Genomic DNA, 15,815 nt, shown 5'->3' with positions numbered 1-15,815 from the left:
GGCTCCAGAGAGCGCAGGATGGGGCAGGCGAGCGGCTCCAGAGAGCGCAGGATGGGGCAGGTGAGGGTGTTTGTAACTGAGTTGAGTTGTGAGGGGTCATCCCTAGAGTTTTGGGTATTTTTATCCCTGGTGGTCTGTGGTTCTTTTAGTTTTTTAGTAGTTGGCAGTCAGGTACATTTTTAGTGATGGTCACTGGTGGTCTGTGGTACATTACGCTGGTTCTTGCGGTGGTCAGTGGGTTTCTAGCCTTGTGCTCTGTGATCAGCGGCATTATCAGGGGTCAATCCCACTGGTTGGTCACCACGCTGGTCACTGAGTCCACAGACCAGAGAATGATGGGACCGCAGAGCAGTCGCCAGTACATGGTTAATAATAATGCAGAATATCCCCGTTGGGCGCCCGTCAGCTCCCGGTGATGGATGTGCCGTGTGTTTCCACTGCCATTGTTACAGGTGTAAATAATCCGCACATTACGTGTCGACAGGCGCTTCCGAGCCACATAAACTAAAGGTGTCAGCGGCAAAGTGTCCATTAAGATCCTTCCTCTAGAAAGCCGCGCTCAGCCGTCCTTGTTCTGACTGACAGTCTGGAAGAAAACTCAGAAAGTCTCTAGGACACAAAGTTCTGAAGAGGAAAATTGCAAAAAGTTTTACAAGGTTCCGTCAGGACATAACGATGTAAGTGAGACACGCCGTCCTGAAATATTACCTAGCATCGATCTGTAAAGGGGCCCCTGGGGCTGGAGCATCGCTCTGATCACTGCTCAGGGGGGCGAATAATCCTACCCCGCTGGGGTGCTCAGGGGTGGTCTCATTGCAGACCCCATGCCTCTATTCCTCAGACTTTACGCTACGGACTTTGAACCAATGAGGCAAATTATCTCCTCCCCATAATGAAAACTTTTTAACATTAACCCTTTCATAGTCATGTCTTACGTTAGGTGACATCACAAGTGTAGTGATGTCACAAGCCCCACCCCAGAGGAGCACAGACTCCTCCTATGAGCATCATGTGACATCAATCGTCCAGTAATATCAGCACTTCTTTACACTGATGCTTTTAATGCCAGAAATGCTCTCAGACAACGACATAAGCGCTTTGTTTTTCCATAGTGCAGTTACTTGAGGTGTCCCGTCTTCTACCTATAGCCTAGCGTCAGCATTGTGGAATCTCGTTATGCCTTTTCTCCTGCCTATACTGTGCTCTCACCCCCCAAAGTTATAGCCCCCGGACAGAAACCGACTGTATGATGTCATTGTATGATGTCACTGCAATAACTTAATTATCCCATTAAGGAACGGTCAAATTTTTCATTTTCGCACTTTCCTTTTTTTCCCTTTCCTTTTAGCAAGAGCCATACCTTTTTTTTATTATTTTTCCATTTCTATAGCTATTATCAGTGCTTGTTTTTTGCAGGACGACTTGTAGTTTATAATTAATCTATTCTTGAACTGGAAAATGGAAAAAAAAAATCCAATTAAAAAAAAAAAATCTGACTTGATTTTTGGGGTTTTGTTTCATTGTACAGTAAAAATGTATCACGTTTTATGATTAACTGAGTCTGTACAATTACTGTGATACTTATATTATTTTTTCATTTAAGTGGCAAGAAAAAACAAATTGTAGAAAGAAAAAATAAACTTAAGCAATATAAGAATAAAATACCTCAAATATTAAATAATTGAAAACGCAAATGAATAATAAATCAATTAATAAAACTAAAGATGTATTCATAATAAATAATAAAGACAAATAATGAATTAATTACGTTAATAACCATATAATATTAATGTATATCAGACAATAGCGAAAAAAGAGAAAATAAAAACACAAATGTCGGGAAAATAATTGATGCAATGAGAGATTATACACAAAGATACATAAACAATGAATATAGACGATTATAACTTATTATTTTCATGCATGTGATGGATGTGCTAGAAATGTATCTAGTATTGCACCAGGGGCCAATATATACAGATGAGAGTATTAATGAGATATTAAGAATTACCGCACCTTACATGGAAAGAGACATTCACAAGGACCAGGAATATAAGCATTAATTAGATTTACAAGTAAATGAAATTTCAACGTTCATTGCCAAAAGCTGGGATACAACTTTGATTGCATGATAATACTAAGGTTGTTGCCCCACCATTGACTCCAACACGCGTTTCGCATGGGCTTCCTCAGGGACAAAGCCAGAACATGGTTTTTACAGGATATCATCATGGCAGGCACAGGAGCCTTTAGCACCACCCCATCTGCCAAGGTCACCTTCCGCGATGGGTGCGTGGATCAGCGCCCTAGGGCCACATGCTTTAGATGCCGCAATCAGAGATTGACACTTCCACTTGCGGCTGTTAGAGGCAGATGATTGCTGAGTGACACAGCCATTGTCTGCCGGACATGGTGTGGACTCCGTTCCAGAATCCGTTCCGTACTCCTAGTTAATGTGTCTCCAGCTTTATTTCTTTTGTGAGGGGTGCCAGGACTGTAGTCGTGGCCCACAATGACAGCTGCAGGAGCACACCCTGGCCACTCGACACATGAAAGCAATGTCCCTTTGTCTGTCTCCCCATTCTCCGAACCATCAGGGTCACCTCTGGTCTGATGCAGGCTCACTCCCAATGATTGCACACAAGTAGAGACAGAGTCCAGTTCCAACTTTAAACGGGTAACTTTACTGGTTTCTTTTCTCAGCACATCCAAATCGATTACAGCATCAACATAGGGTTCCAAACAGTTTACATCCTTCACTTTCCCTGTGCTCTCCCTCATGTCCTTCAGCATGTTCCTGGATCATACCGTTTTGACCGGTGCCGCAGCATCCTCCCTGTCCAGTTTTACTACTCTTAGGATTCCCCTGTCCGCTTCACACCAGACATAAGGGCATCTGCCCACGTAGTAAGTTGCCACATGATAGAACCACCTGCGTTCCTGTGCTGCTGCAATTTGTAAGTCCCCAAGCTCTGGATGACTGGGCTCCTATCTTGCGAACGTCACGGGGTCTACTGTGCTGCCCCAGGCTCTAGAGCTGTACAGAACTGCCTGGGCTCTCTGGCCCTCCTGGGCTGTCTGGGCTCTCTGGCCCCACTGATTACATTCAGGAAATGCTCCTGTCTTAGGCCGGCGTCACACATGCGAGTTTTACGGACGTAAGAGCGCAGAAACTACGTCCGTAAAACTCGCATAACATACGGCACAATTATTCTCAATGGGCCCAGCTCCTATCAGCCGTATATTACGGATCCGTAATATACGGCTTTCTACGGCCGTACAAAATCGCAGCATGCTGCGTTTGTCAGCGTATTGCGCAAAAAAATCGCCAATGAAAGTCTATGGGGGCGAGAAAAATACGGATTCCACATGGACCAGCAGTGTGACTTGCGAGAAATACGCTTCGGTGTTAGTGAAAAGTCGGTAATTCAATTGCCGGCTTTTCATTTCTCCTGCACAAACCCGACAGGATATGAGACATCTCATCTCCATTTTTTTTGCATATTCCACACTACTAATGTTAGTAGTGTGTATGTGCATAATTTCAGCGCTGTAGCTGCTAAAATAAAGGGTTAAATGGCGGAAAAAATTGGCGTGGGCTCCCGCGCAATTTTCGCCGCCAGAATGGTAAAGCCAGTGACTGAGGGCAGATATTAATAGCCTGGAGAGGGTCCATGGTTATTGGCCCCCCCGTGGCTAAAAACATCTGCCCCCAGACACCCCAGAAAAGGCACATCTGGAAGATGCGCCTATTCTGGCACTTGGCCACTCTCTTCCCACTCCCTGTAGCGGTGGGATATGGGGTAATGAAGGGTTAATGTCACCTTGCTATTGTAAGGTGACATTAAGCCAGATTAATAATGGAGAGGCGTCAATTATGACACGTATCCATTATTAATCCAATTGTTTGAAAGGGTTAAAAAACACACACACATGATTTAAAAGTATTTTAATGAAATAAACACAGCGGTTGTTTTAATAATTTATTGCTCTCTCAATCCATTTGCAGACCCTCGCTTGGCAAAATAATAAACGCACAAGATACATACCCTCAGCTGAACCATCACGTCCCACGAGGTAATCCATCTGAAGGGGTTAATTATTTTACAGGCAGGAGCCCTGCTAATGCAGCTGTGTGCTCGTGCTTGTAATTCCCCGGCGAATGAAGGAAATGTAGGTCACTGACCTACATTTCCTTCAGTCGCGGTGATGCACCCCCTGGTGGATGTCCTCATATGACCTGGAGCGTGGGAAAAAGTTCCCAGGCTGCAGTTCATGAGAACATCCAGCAGGGGCGCATCACCGCGACTCAATGTAAGTACAGATCCAGCTTTCCTTTCAGCACCCGGGGATTACAGGCACGAGTGAGTGGTTTATCGCAGCTCGTGCCTGTAATATTAGTTAACCCGTTCAGATGGATTACCTCGTTGGACGTGATAGGTCATCTGAAGGTATGTATCTTGTGCGTTTATTATTTTGCCAAGCGAGGGCCTGCAAATGGATTGAGAGAGCAATAAATTATTAAAACAACCGCTGTTTCTTTCATTAAAATACTTTTAAATCATGTGTGTGAGTGTTTTTTAACCCTTTCAAACAATTGGATTAATAATGGATAGGTGTCATAATTGACGCCTCTCCATTATTAATCTGGCTTAATGTCACCTTACAATAGCAAGGTGACATTAACCCTTCATTACCCCATATCCCACCGCTACAGGGAGTGGGAAGAGAGTGGCCAAGTGCCAGAATAGGCGCATCTTCCAGATGTGCCTTTTCTGGGGTGTCTGGGGGCAGATGTTTGTAGCCAGGGGGGGGGCCAATAACCATGGACCCTCTCCTGGCTATTAATATCTGCCCTCAGTCACTGGCTTTACCACTCTGGCGCAGAAAATTGCGCGGGAGCCCACGCCAATTTTTTCCGCCATTTAACCCTTTATTTTAGCAGCTACAGCGCTGAAATTTTGCACATACACACTACTAACATTAGTAGTGTGGAATATGCAAAAAAAATGGGGATATGAGATGGTTTACTGTATGTAATCATGTCTCATATCATGTCGGGTTTGTGCAGGAGAAATGAAAAGCCGGCAATTGAATTACCGGCTGTTCACAGATATCGCGCTGAATGAAATATAAATACAGAATATATATATATGTGTCTCAATGACATATATATATATATATATATATATATATATATATACACACTCACTGGCCACTTTATTAGGTACACCTGTCCAACTTCTTGTTAACACTTAATTTCTAATCAGCCAATCACATGGCGGCAACTCAGTGCATTTAGGCATGTAGACATGGTCAAGACAATCTCCTGCAGTTCAAACCGAGCATCAGTATGGGGAAGAAAGGTGATTTGAGTGCCTTTGAACGTGGCATGGTTGTTGGTGCCAGAAGGGCTGGTCTGAGTATTTCAGAAACTGCTGATCTACTGGGATTTTCACGCACAACCATCTCTAGGGTTTACAGAGAATGGTCCGAAAAAGAAAAAAAATCCAGTGAGCGGCAGTTCTGTGGGCGGAAATGCCTTGTTGATGCCAGAGGTCAGAGGAGAATGGGCAGACTGGTTCGAGCTGATAGAAAGGCAACAGTGACTCAAATCGCCACCCGTTACAACCAAGGTAGGCCTAAGAGCATCTCTGAACGCACAGTGCGTCGAACTTTGAGGCAGATGGGCTACAGCAGCAGAAGACCACACCGGGTACCACTCCTTTCAGCTAAGAACAGGAAACTGAGGCTACAATTTGTACAAGCTCATCGAAATTGGACAGTAGAAGATTGGAAAAACGTTGCTTGGTCTGATGAGTCTCGATTTCTGCTGCGACATTCGGATGGTAGGGTCAGAATTTGGCGTAAACAACATGAAAGCATGGATCCATCCTGCCTTGTATGGAGCATCTTTGGGATGTGCAGCCGACAAATCTGCGGCAACTGTGTGATGCCATCATGTCAATATGGACCAAAATCTCTGAGGAATGCTTCCAGCACCTTGTTGAATCTATGCCACGAAGAATTGAGGCAGTTCTGAAGGCAAAAGGGGTCCAACCCGTTACTAGCATGGTGTACCTAATAAAGTGGCCGGTGAGTGTATATATATATATATATATATATATATATATATATATATATACTGTATATATGTTTTCCCGAACATTTGAGCACATAAATCCATTAGATGTCGGTTTTGCAAGCCTGCGCGAAAATCTCGCAGTACAGATGCCATACGGATTACATACGGAGGATGCCATGCGCAAAATACGCTGACACACCCTGACTACGGATCACTATTTTGGGAACATTTCTCCGTATTACGGCCGTAGTACGGACGTATAATACGTGGCGTATTGTCTTACGCCAAGTGTGACGCCGGCCTTATCCACAGCTGGTCCCTCCTAAATTAACTATTTACCTTACTATTACTATGTGGTCCTAACATACCCCCTCTAGTAGGCTAACTTTAATACTAATAATAATGCACTTACCCTATAATACAGTTGTACCTAAATATATCTGTACATAGCAGCCTAGGTAAACAACATTACATACAGACAAAATCAGGACGTATTAAAGGCATCCTGCAGCCCCCCTTACACTTTACTATTTGTTATATCCTCACTTGCTGACCATAAGGAGTTGACTGCTCCGCAGCAAACGCAGCACCAGCTGAAAAGTGACAGGAAGTCAGTCCATTTTGATGGAACTAGTTCCTATAAATGAAGATAAAGACTATTAAAAATATCAAAATTGTTTAGAAATGTGGTAACGATGGAGTAGACGAAAAGACAGACATCACCTGTAAGGAGACCAAATGGAGACCATAGTTTCACACTCAATGGCTCCATCAGGGGCCACATGTGAATTCTATTTTGCAAATTTTTTTAACTTTTTTTTTATATCTTTACAACTTAAAAAGAGCAAAGCATCAGAGAGAGAATGTGAAAACGTGCAGTAACTGGGGAGTGGACGGCCGTACAGCGCAGCTTCCACAATGTCTTATGTAACGCTCTCAGCCTGGGAATAATCACAGAATGAGCCGCATCCAGCTAATCTAAAAGTAGAGCCGAGAGATTATACTAATCAAGCGCCAAATTTTCTCCAGCCGAAGATTGCTGGAAAAGAAAGAAAAAAATAACACTCGGGCTCCAGGACAAGATTCAGGACATTGAAGCTACCTGAATTTCGCAAGATGTTACTTGGGGGTTCTCAGGATACAAGCCAGGACCAAACAAGTCATAAAACTTTGGAATCTGTTGAGGACAACTAAGCTTACATGGACCGAAGTGAGGTCAATAAATAATCATGAGCTGAGGTCATGGGTGGACGACAGCCATGAAGAACGAGTGGGGAGCTGGCGGTAGGCACGCAGCAGTGTCCGATCTGGTCCATGGGTGGACACAAGCCATGATGTGTCCACTGGAAATGAGTCCTGAGAGTACATCATGTCTCCTGGTCAATGGCCAAGTCCTACTGACTTCATTTGGAAAATGAAGGGAGATTCGGCCAAAGAAAGTAAAACTGTAAATTAGGAGGAGGAGAAGATGTCATCTGGAGCAGAGCGGACTGTTAGACTAAATCTTCTCTTCCCGTCATATGTAAGAGGTTCGATGAAATATTTAAGGGATAAACTGCTATGGCTTATAACCGATGAGTGTTCTGACTTTATTGAGACATCCAGGCATAATCTGTTATCGGGCACATAGAAATGCTGGGGAAAATGTTCTACATTCAGCAAATATGGTGCTTCAGGCCCAAAAAGTGAAATACGGCCTCAGCAATGGCTTGTCCAACATGTATTGTGCCCATTCACGTCCAGATAAGATGGGAGTGTAAGCCTCAAAAACACAAAACCTGTCTGCCAAAATTAGGTGGACCCAGCAAAGTATGTCAAAAAATTACCAGGTTTTCCCAAAATATCAAAAAATTACCAGGATTCCCAAAATGTCAAAAAATTACCAGGATTCCCAAAATGTCAAAAAATTACCAGGTTTTCCCAACATAAACTAAGACCTTTACTATTAATGCCTCTACAATCTGAATATACAATATGTCCACAACCCCAGGTACATATCCAAAAAATACTCATAGGGTGCATTATGGACAATGGGCATTGCTCGGGACTTCCTCCATCCCAGTAATGGCATCCTCCTGCCCTGCTTCATTTGAATGTCGTGTCCTACGTCATCCACACGGTGCCACCTGAAGTGACCGAGGGCAAGTTCGCCCATGTATATCCATGATCTGGCTCAGCAAAACTTCCACACCCAGATTCCATTTTATCAAACATATCTTTACTGTTAAACATTTTCTTAACACAGCGGAACACAATTGTAGACAATACAAAAAATGCCTATTCATAGAATTAACGTGTAATAACGAACTATCCCTCACTGTCCCTATCCACACGTTACCAGTCTCTTTACTCCAGAAGATTATCTTCCCATGTCGCAGGCCTGTCTGTCACTGCAGGGATTAAACAAAGCTCCGTCTCTCAGGTCCAGACTGTAGTCCTTGGGGTACGGCAGGTAGGGGTGGAATATTCGGCCTCTCAACAGAGGACCCGCTTACAGTTCGTGGGTTCAGGATCTGTGGAGATGTCACCGCTGAGTGAATATTCGGCCTCTCAACAGAGGACCCGCTTACAGTTCGTGGGTTCAGGATCTGGAAGTCAGCTTTCAAGAGAGGGGAATCGTCCAGGCAATCTCCTATGTCGCATCTACAGGAGGGCACCAGCATACACAGACTTCTCTCTGCACAGAGAAGTTTCCCGGGCTCTCCTTCTCTCTCTCCTTCCTGGTCACATGACACAACAGGGGGGAGCTTAGCCAATACAGTTTGTTTCTCTGTAACCACATTCGGCATAGGTATAACTTCTGGCCACACGGGGGCAGTGTCTGTCACAGATTCTTCTATGTCAATGATAACAGAACAGTCAGAGCCGGCCAGCTCATTACACGCCCCCCCACTTGAAGGTTGGCAGTCCCTGTCAATGACTGACTCCAGGGCGGCGATGGCTGTGGAGGTTGTAGGACCCGGCTGTGAAGAGGGCCACACATATTGGTCTCTGTAGGACTGTCCCGGGGGCACTCCTGCGGTGGTCCTAGCTGTCCGCCTAACGGGTGCTAATCTCTCTCCCCGATCAGTCACTCCACTCTCCGCCCCAGTCGGTAAGTCAGTCGAGGAGGTAAGGGGTTCAGACGCGTCAGTCAGGCGAGCAGGGGTAGGTATGTCTTCTACCTCTACATCCCCGGTGTCGGTGTTTCCCACAGTATTAGTGATATCCATCTCTCTAGGTATCACAGGAGGGGAGTCAGGCTGAGAACGGCAGGGGCGCAACATGTTATGGTGCAGGGTGCGGAGGCTGCCGCTGTCTTCGCCTTGTACTTGGTAGACGGGGCCACCAGGGTACGGGTGTCCAATTATTCGATAGACTTCGGTCTCCCACTTGGGCCGGAGTTTTCCTTGCGGTTTCTTTATACGAACTAGGACCAGTTGACCCACACTCAGTAGGTCTTCTTGTACTGGAAGTGGATCAGTGTGGACCTGGTCCTGGATCTGCTGTTCCACCAGCCGGTAGACAGTTTCCATCCTTTGACAGTGTGCTTGTAGCCAGGAAGGATAGGTACCACAGGTGTCTTCATCAGGGTTAGACAGGTGTAGCTCATGGATGCCTTTGCCTGGGCGGCCAAAAAGGAGGGTGTAAGGTGTGTATCCGGTGACAGAATGGACTTGATTGTTATAGGCCCACAGCAGTTCTGGGAGGAATCGAGGCCAGTCAGGCTTTTTGTCTTCTGCTAAGGTTCGGATCAGTTGTAGGAGAGTCCGGTTGAAACGTTCACACGCGCCATTCCCTTGTGGATGATACGGGGTGGTCCTGGACTTCTTGATTCCATACATCTGTTGAAGTTCTTCAATGACTCGCCCTTCGAAACACGCCCCCTGATCAGAGTGTAGCCGTTCCGGACACCCGTAGACCCGAACGAAGTGCTGACAGATGGCCTGTGCAGCTGATTCGGCAGTCTGGTCTTTGGTAGCAACAGCGACGGCGAATTTCGTGAAGTGGTCCACCATCACCAGACAGTACTGGTAGCCACTATTCGCCGTTCCGATCAACAGATAGTCCACCATCAACAACTCGAGGGGCCTGGATGTGCTAATGGTCTGGACAGGTGCACGCTGCTCAGTAGACTTGTGGAGTTCACATGTACGGCAGCTCAGGCAGACGTTTTCAACCAGCTTACGGAGTCCTGGGCAAAAAATGAATTGCTGGGTCCACCGGAGGGTCTTGTCTATGCCGAAGTGGCCGTTCCTTCTGTGGGCTTCAGCCACCATCTCATGGGCTAGCTGCACCGGGACGACAATCTGCAAACACTCTTCCAGCATATGGGATAAAAGGGCCCTGCGATACAAGACTCCATCCTTCACGATCAGCCGATCCCATTGGGCAAGTAGGGCAGAGGCCCTGGTTGATAGTCGGGCTCTTACTTCGGAGGGTGGTTTCTCTTGTGTCTTCACGTACTGTTTCAGTAAGACATGTTCAGGGTCTCGATCTTGAAGCTTGGCCCATTCTTGTTGGGACAGGGGGGACCCCACTACGGCTTCGATTCCACCTACAGCATACTGGCGGCTATCTTCTATTTGTTTAGCTAGCCGGGCAAAGTCGGGCAGTTCATCTCCCTCCAACTCTTCATCCCGGTCCCCTACCGGCGGGGATGAGGTCACTCTGGAAAGGCTGTCAGCATTCTGATTCTCCTTCCCCGCTCTGTATTTAATTTTGTATTGGAATCTAGAGAGCCTTGCCATCCAGCGCTGTTCCATTGCCCCTAGTTTGGCATTTTCTAGGTGAGCAAGAGGATTGTTGTCTGTCACGACCAGCACCTCCGCCCCTGTCAGGTAGCCAGCAAACTTCTCTGTCATAGCCCAGGTCAGAGCCAGGAGTTCCAGGCGGAAAGAGCTGTAGTTGACGGGGTTCTTTTCGGTGTCACGGAGGGATCTACTGGCATAGGCTATTACGCGTTCCTTGTTATCTTGGACTTGGGAGAGGACCGCCCCGAGACCTTGAAGGCTGGCGTCGGTGTATAACTGGAACGGCAAGGTGTAGTCTGCAAATGCCAGAATAGGGGGTGATGTCAGAGCAGCTTGAAGTGCCCGGAAGGATCTTTCTTGGCCGGGCCCCCAGCTGATGCGTCGTCCTCTGGGACTGTTCGCGGTCCCTCGGAGGGTCTCATGCAGTGGTTCCGCAAGCCGGGCAAAGTCCTTGACAAATCGGCGGTAATAGCCCGCTAGCCCCAGGAAAGCCTGGACCTCTTTGATGGTAGTTGGTTGTGGCCACTCTCGGACAGCTGCTATCTTCTCTGGAGAGGGTTGGACACCTTCGGCCGAGATCCGGTGCCCCAGGTAATCGATCTCCTGCTGGAATAGACGGCACTTGCTGGGCTTCAACTTCAGGCCGTGTTTCTTCAAGCGCTGGAACACTTTGCCAAGCTTGTTAAGATGATCCTCGAAGGTGGCGGAGTATACCACGATGTCATCAAGGTATATCAGCGTGAATTCGAAGTTGAAATCTCCCAGACAGCGTTCCATCAGTCTCTGAAAGGTCCCTGGTGCGTTACTCAAGCCGAATGGCATCCGGTCAAACTCGTACAGGCCCATGGGAAGGATGAAGGCGGTCTTTTCTCTGTCCTTCTCACTCATGGGGACCTGCCAATATCCACTGGCCAAGTCTAGAGACGAAAAATATTTGGCCTTTTTCAGGGCGGTCAGAGACTCTTCGATCCGGGGGAGTGGATAGGAGTCCCGGATCGTGCAAGCGTTCAGCCGACGGTAGTCTACGCAAAATCTCAGGGATCCATCTTTCTTTTTGACTATCACCACGGGTGCAGCCCATGGGCTCTGGCTCTCCCGCACCACTCCGGCGTGTAGCATAGATTCTAAGAGGCTTTTCACCTCCTGGTATTGTTGAGGTGGTATTTGTCGGTACCTCTCGCGAATAGGGGCAGTGTCGCCCGTGGGAATCTCGTGTTGGATACTGGTGGTGTACCTGAAGTCAGTGTCATGCTTTGCAAAGGAGTCTTGGTGTTCTCGCAGTAGTTTCTCCATTTGAGACACTTCCTGTTTGGTGTACTGGGAAGGGTCCAGTTGCACTTTTTCCAGTAGTTTTCGCCCAATGTCTTCATCATTTGCTTGAGCATTCATGGCTGAGACAGTTACCGTCCGGCCATCTTCTGTAGACGGGGTGAATTGTAAGGGTCCCATGGGGTTCACTTCCGTGGGTAGAGCATATACTCTGGCAAGTTGCGTGCCAGCCTCGAGAGCTACACCTACGTCTGCGGTGTTGTTTAGCCTGACAGGGACTCTTCCGTTCCTCACGACGGCTAGGGTGCGGGCGACTAGTGGGTTTAGCTTACCCCCACTTTGAGCCCTTGATTCGATTAACACTTCAACTCCTTCAAGTTGTCGGTTGGTGTTAAGAGGCAGGGAAATGACTGTCTCTTTTTCAGCGGGCAAAGTAATCCGAGTACAGCGGGGCACTTTAATGGCTGCTAGGGGTAGTTGTTCCTTTGCCATCTGTTGAAGTCCAACGGTCCGGATTACGCGCTGGAACGCCAGACGAGTCGGTTTATGTTTGGTAACTTTCTGCCAGTACTTGGGCCCTTTTCTTGTCAACAACATAAGATCCAGGTCTTTCAAGATATTCATTCCGATTATTACTGGGGTCTCGGAGCCGAAGCCTTCCTTGACAATGACGATTCCTCGTTTCCCTAGGTCTTGTCCACAGGCCTTCGTATCCATCCAGGCGACTCCGGTTACTGGAATGGGTAGGTTATTAGCCGCAATTATCTTAATGGTGGTATCTGGATCACAAGCAGTTCTTGGTTTGAGGTACTTTTCATAAAACTGTTCAGAGATCGTGGTCACTTGCGACCCAGTGTCCATCAATCCTTGCACTGCAACTCCCTCCAGAATAATTTCAAGTGTAGGACTACTCGAGGCAAGAGTACTCCGTTGCTGGTTCTGTTTTTCTACACCCCGTCCTCTGTCCCCCCCTGCTGCTCGACCCTCAGCTGCAGGGGTGTCTAGTTTAACGGCGGCCATTGTGGTGAGACCTGGCGTGGCGGCTCTGCTCGTGGATGTAGCTGATATTCTGTTCGTCGTGGTAACTGATGGTTTGTTCGTTGAGGACAACGATTCGCCCTATGACGGGGGTCACCACATGACCAACACGGTCCCGCGGGACGGCTAGGTTGCATCCGCTGGTCTCTCTGCCGTTCTAGTGTTAACTGTGACACCTGTTGCTGTAAATCTGCTACCATCTGTTTCAGCTCCTCGGTGTCACTGTTGGGCTGTTTAATGTCTAATATGGATCTGCACGCAGCGCTTTGAGTCTCCACATCCATGACGGGTCCCCTAGAACGTTCTATGGCTTCCTGCTTGACTTCAGCGAAGGTGAGAGTCGGCGTCATCCGAATCAAGTCCTGTAGCGTACGGTTAAGATACTGGTCTCTCAGCCCTATAACGAATTGGTCTCTCAGTACCAGGTCACGAGGAGCTATAGTAGCCAGTTGTTCCCCTTTTGCACAGACTTGTTCAAGGAGTACCTGAAGGGCATTTGCATACTGGGGAATGTCTTCCCATTCAAGCTGTGTCCGTCTAAAGAACAGGTATCGCAGTGTTCCCTGGTACGTAGTAGGTCCATAGGTCTTTTCCAGCACCCGCACCAAATCCTCCAACACACGCTGCCCCCTGAACGTCTCCAGTCTGACTGTCGTCCATGCCTCCCCCTCTAGCGTCAGTACCGCCATTTCCGCCAAGGTCTTAGGGTCAATATTATACATTTCTCCCAGTATCCGCACTTGTTCCGCCCACTCTGGTACGGGGTAGTTTCGCCCGCCAAATTTCCTGACCTGGTTTACAATGGACACCGGCGGCGGTTTCTGACTATATACTGGGCCTGGGTGGGAATCTTGCTGGGCACAGATCCTGACGACTACGCCAGATGAAGTGACCGAGGGCAAGTTCGCCCATGCATATCCATGATCTGGCTCAGCAAAACTTCCACACCCAGATTCCATTTTATCAAACATATCTTTACTGTTAAACATTTTCTTAACACAGCGGAACACAATTGTAGACAATACAAAAAATGCCTATTCATAGAATTAACGTGTAATAACGAACTATCCCTCACTGTCCCTATCCACACGTTACCAGTCTCTTTACTCCAGGAGGTTATCTTCCCACGTCGCAGGCCTGTCTGTCACTGCAGGGATTAAACAAAGCTCCGTCTCTCAGGTCCAGACTGTAGTCCTTGGGGTACGGCAGGTAGGGGTGGAATATTCGGCCTCTCAACAGAGGACCCGCTTACAGTTCGTGGGTTCAGGATCTGGAAGTCAGCTTTCAAGGGAGAGGGATCATCCAGACAATCTGTTATATCGCATTCACAGGAGGGCACCAGCATATACAGACTTCTCTCTGCACAGACTGGCTTCCCGGGTCTTTTTACTTCTTCTCTCCCTTCTTCCTGGTCACATGACATAACAGGGGGGAGCTTAGCCAATACAGTTTGTTTCTCTGTAATCACATTCGGCATAGGTATAACTTCTGGCCACACGGGGGCAGTGTCTGTCACAGATTCTTCTATGTCAATGATAACAGAACAGTCAGAGCCGGCCAGCTCATTACACACCCATGACGCTTGCAGGTGTAGCTTGCACCAGGAGAGGCCAAAGCGCACCGATGACCCAAAAGTAAAGCCTGTGCTCTGCCCTCAGCATTACAAAACGAGGTGTGCCTGCACAGGAGCAAGGTCGGGGGCGCTGTGTAGACGCCGTAGGACACGTCATCCACATAAAACAAGTGGATACATTTCGGTGATTGAAGAGGCGCCAAACAAGTCCAACGACACCCATCAGACCACACCGCGTCATATCGGGGGGATTATAAAATTAAAACTTTACTGTAGTAAAAAAGTAGAAAGAAAATAATAAATATTGTTAATAGTGGAAAACTGGAAATATAAAAAATGTTAAAAGCTGTATGTGCGAAGGAAGAATATCAAGTAGTAAAACTCCATAAAACAACGGGAAAGAATTATGGAAATGAATGAAAGAAACTTAGATAAATAAATGATTCTTAACAAAAGTACTGCAGTAAAACAGAACAAAAAGTGTTTTCCTGACAATCAAAATGCAGAATATTTGTGATTACAACAGCACAATCGGTTAAGGCTGCGGGGAAAAACTCATAAATCAACTGGTTGCAGAAACTTCAGAGAAATAGTCAGGAGAGCATCATTCATTGTGTATAACAGATAAGATATAAAATGAGCATTCTGGGTGTCATCTGCACACAATAAAAACAGTTCTAAAATAAATGAAAACCAGCAAAATTCCAACACAATACATATTTTACCACCACTTAGCACAATTTGGGGTAAAAAAATACCAGTCTTACCGGTACACAGCGGGTCATGAGGGGTGTTACTGGTACATGGCAGGTCTTGTGGGGTGTTCCGGGTATACTGCATGTCTTGCGAGGTGTTCCTGGTATATGGCAGGTCTTGTCAGGTGTTCCCGGTATACGGAAGGTCTTGTGGGGTGTTCCGGGTATACTGCATGTCTTGTGGGATGTTCCTGGTATACGGCAGGTCTTGTGGGGTGTTTCTGGTATACAGCAGGTCTTGTGGGGTGTTCTTAGTATACGGCAGGTCTTGTTGGGTGTTCCTAGTATACGGCAGGTCTTGTGGGATTTTCCCGGTATACAGCAGGTCTTGTGGGGTGTTCCTAGTATACGGCAGGTCTTGT

This window comes from Ranitomeya variabilis, chromosome 1 (genome assembly GCF_051348905.1).
Source record: "Ranitomeya variabilis isolate aRanVar5 chromosome 1, aRanVar5.hap1, whole genome shotgun sequence".
Lineage (NCBI taxonomy): Eukaryota > Metazoa > Chordata > Amphibia > Anura > Dendrobatidae > Ranitomeya > Ranitomeya variabilis.
Note: the sequence above shows the minus strand (reverse complement) of the source record.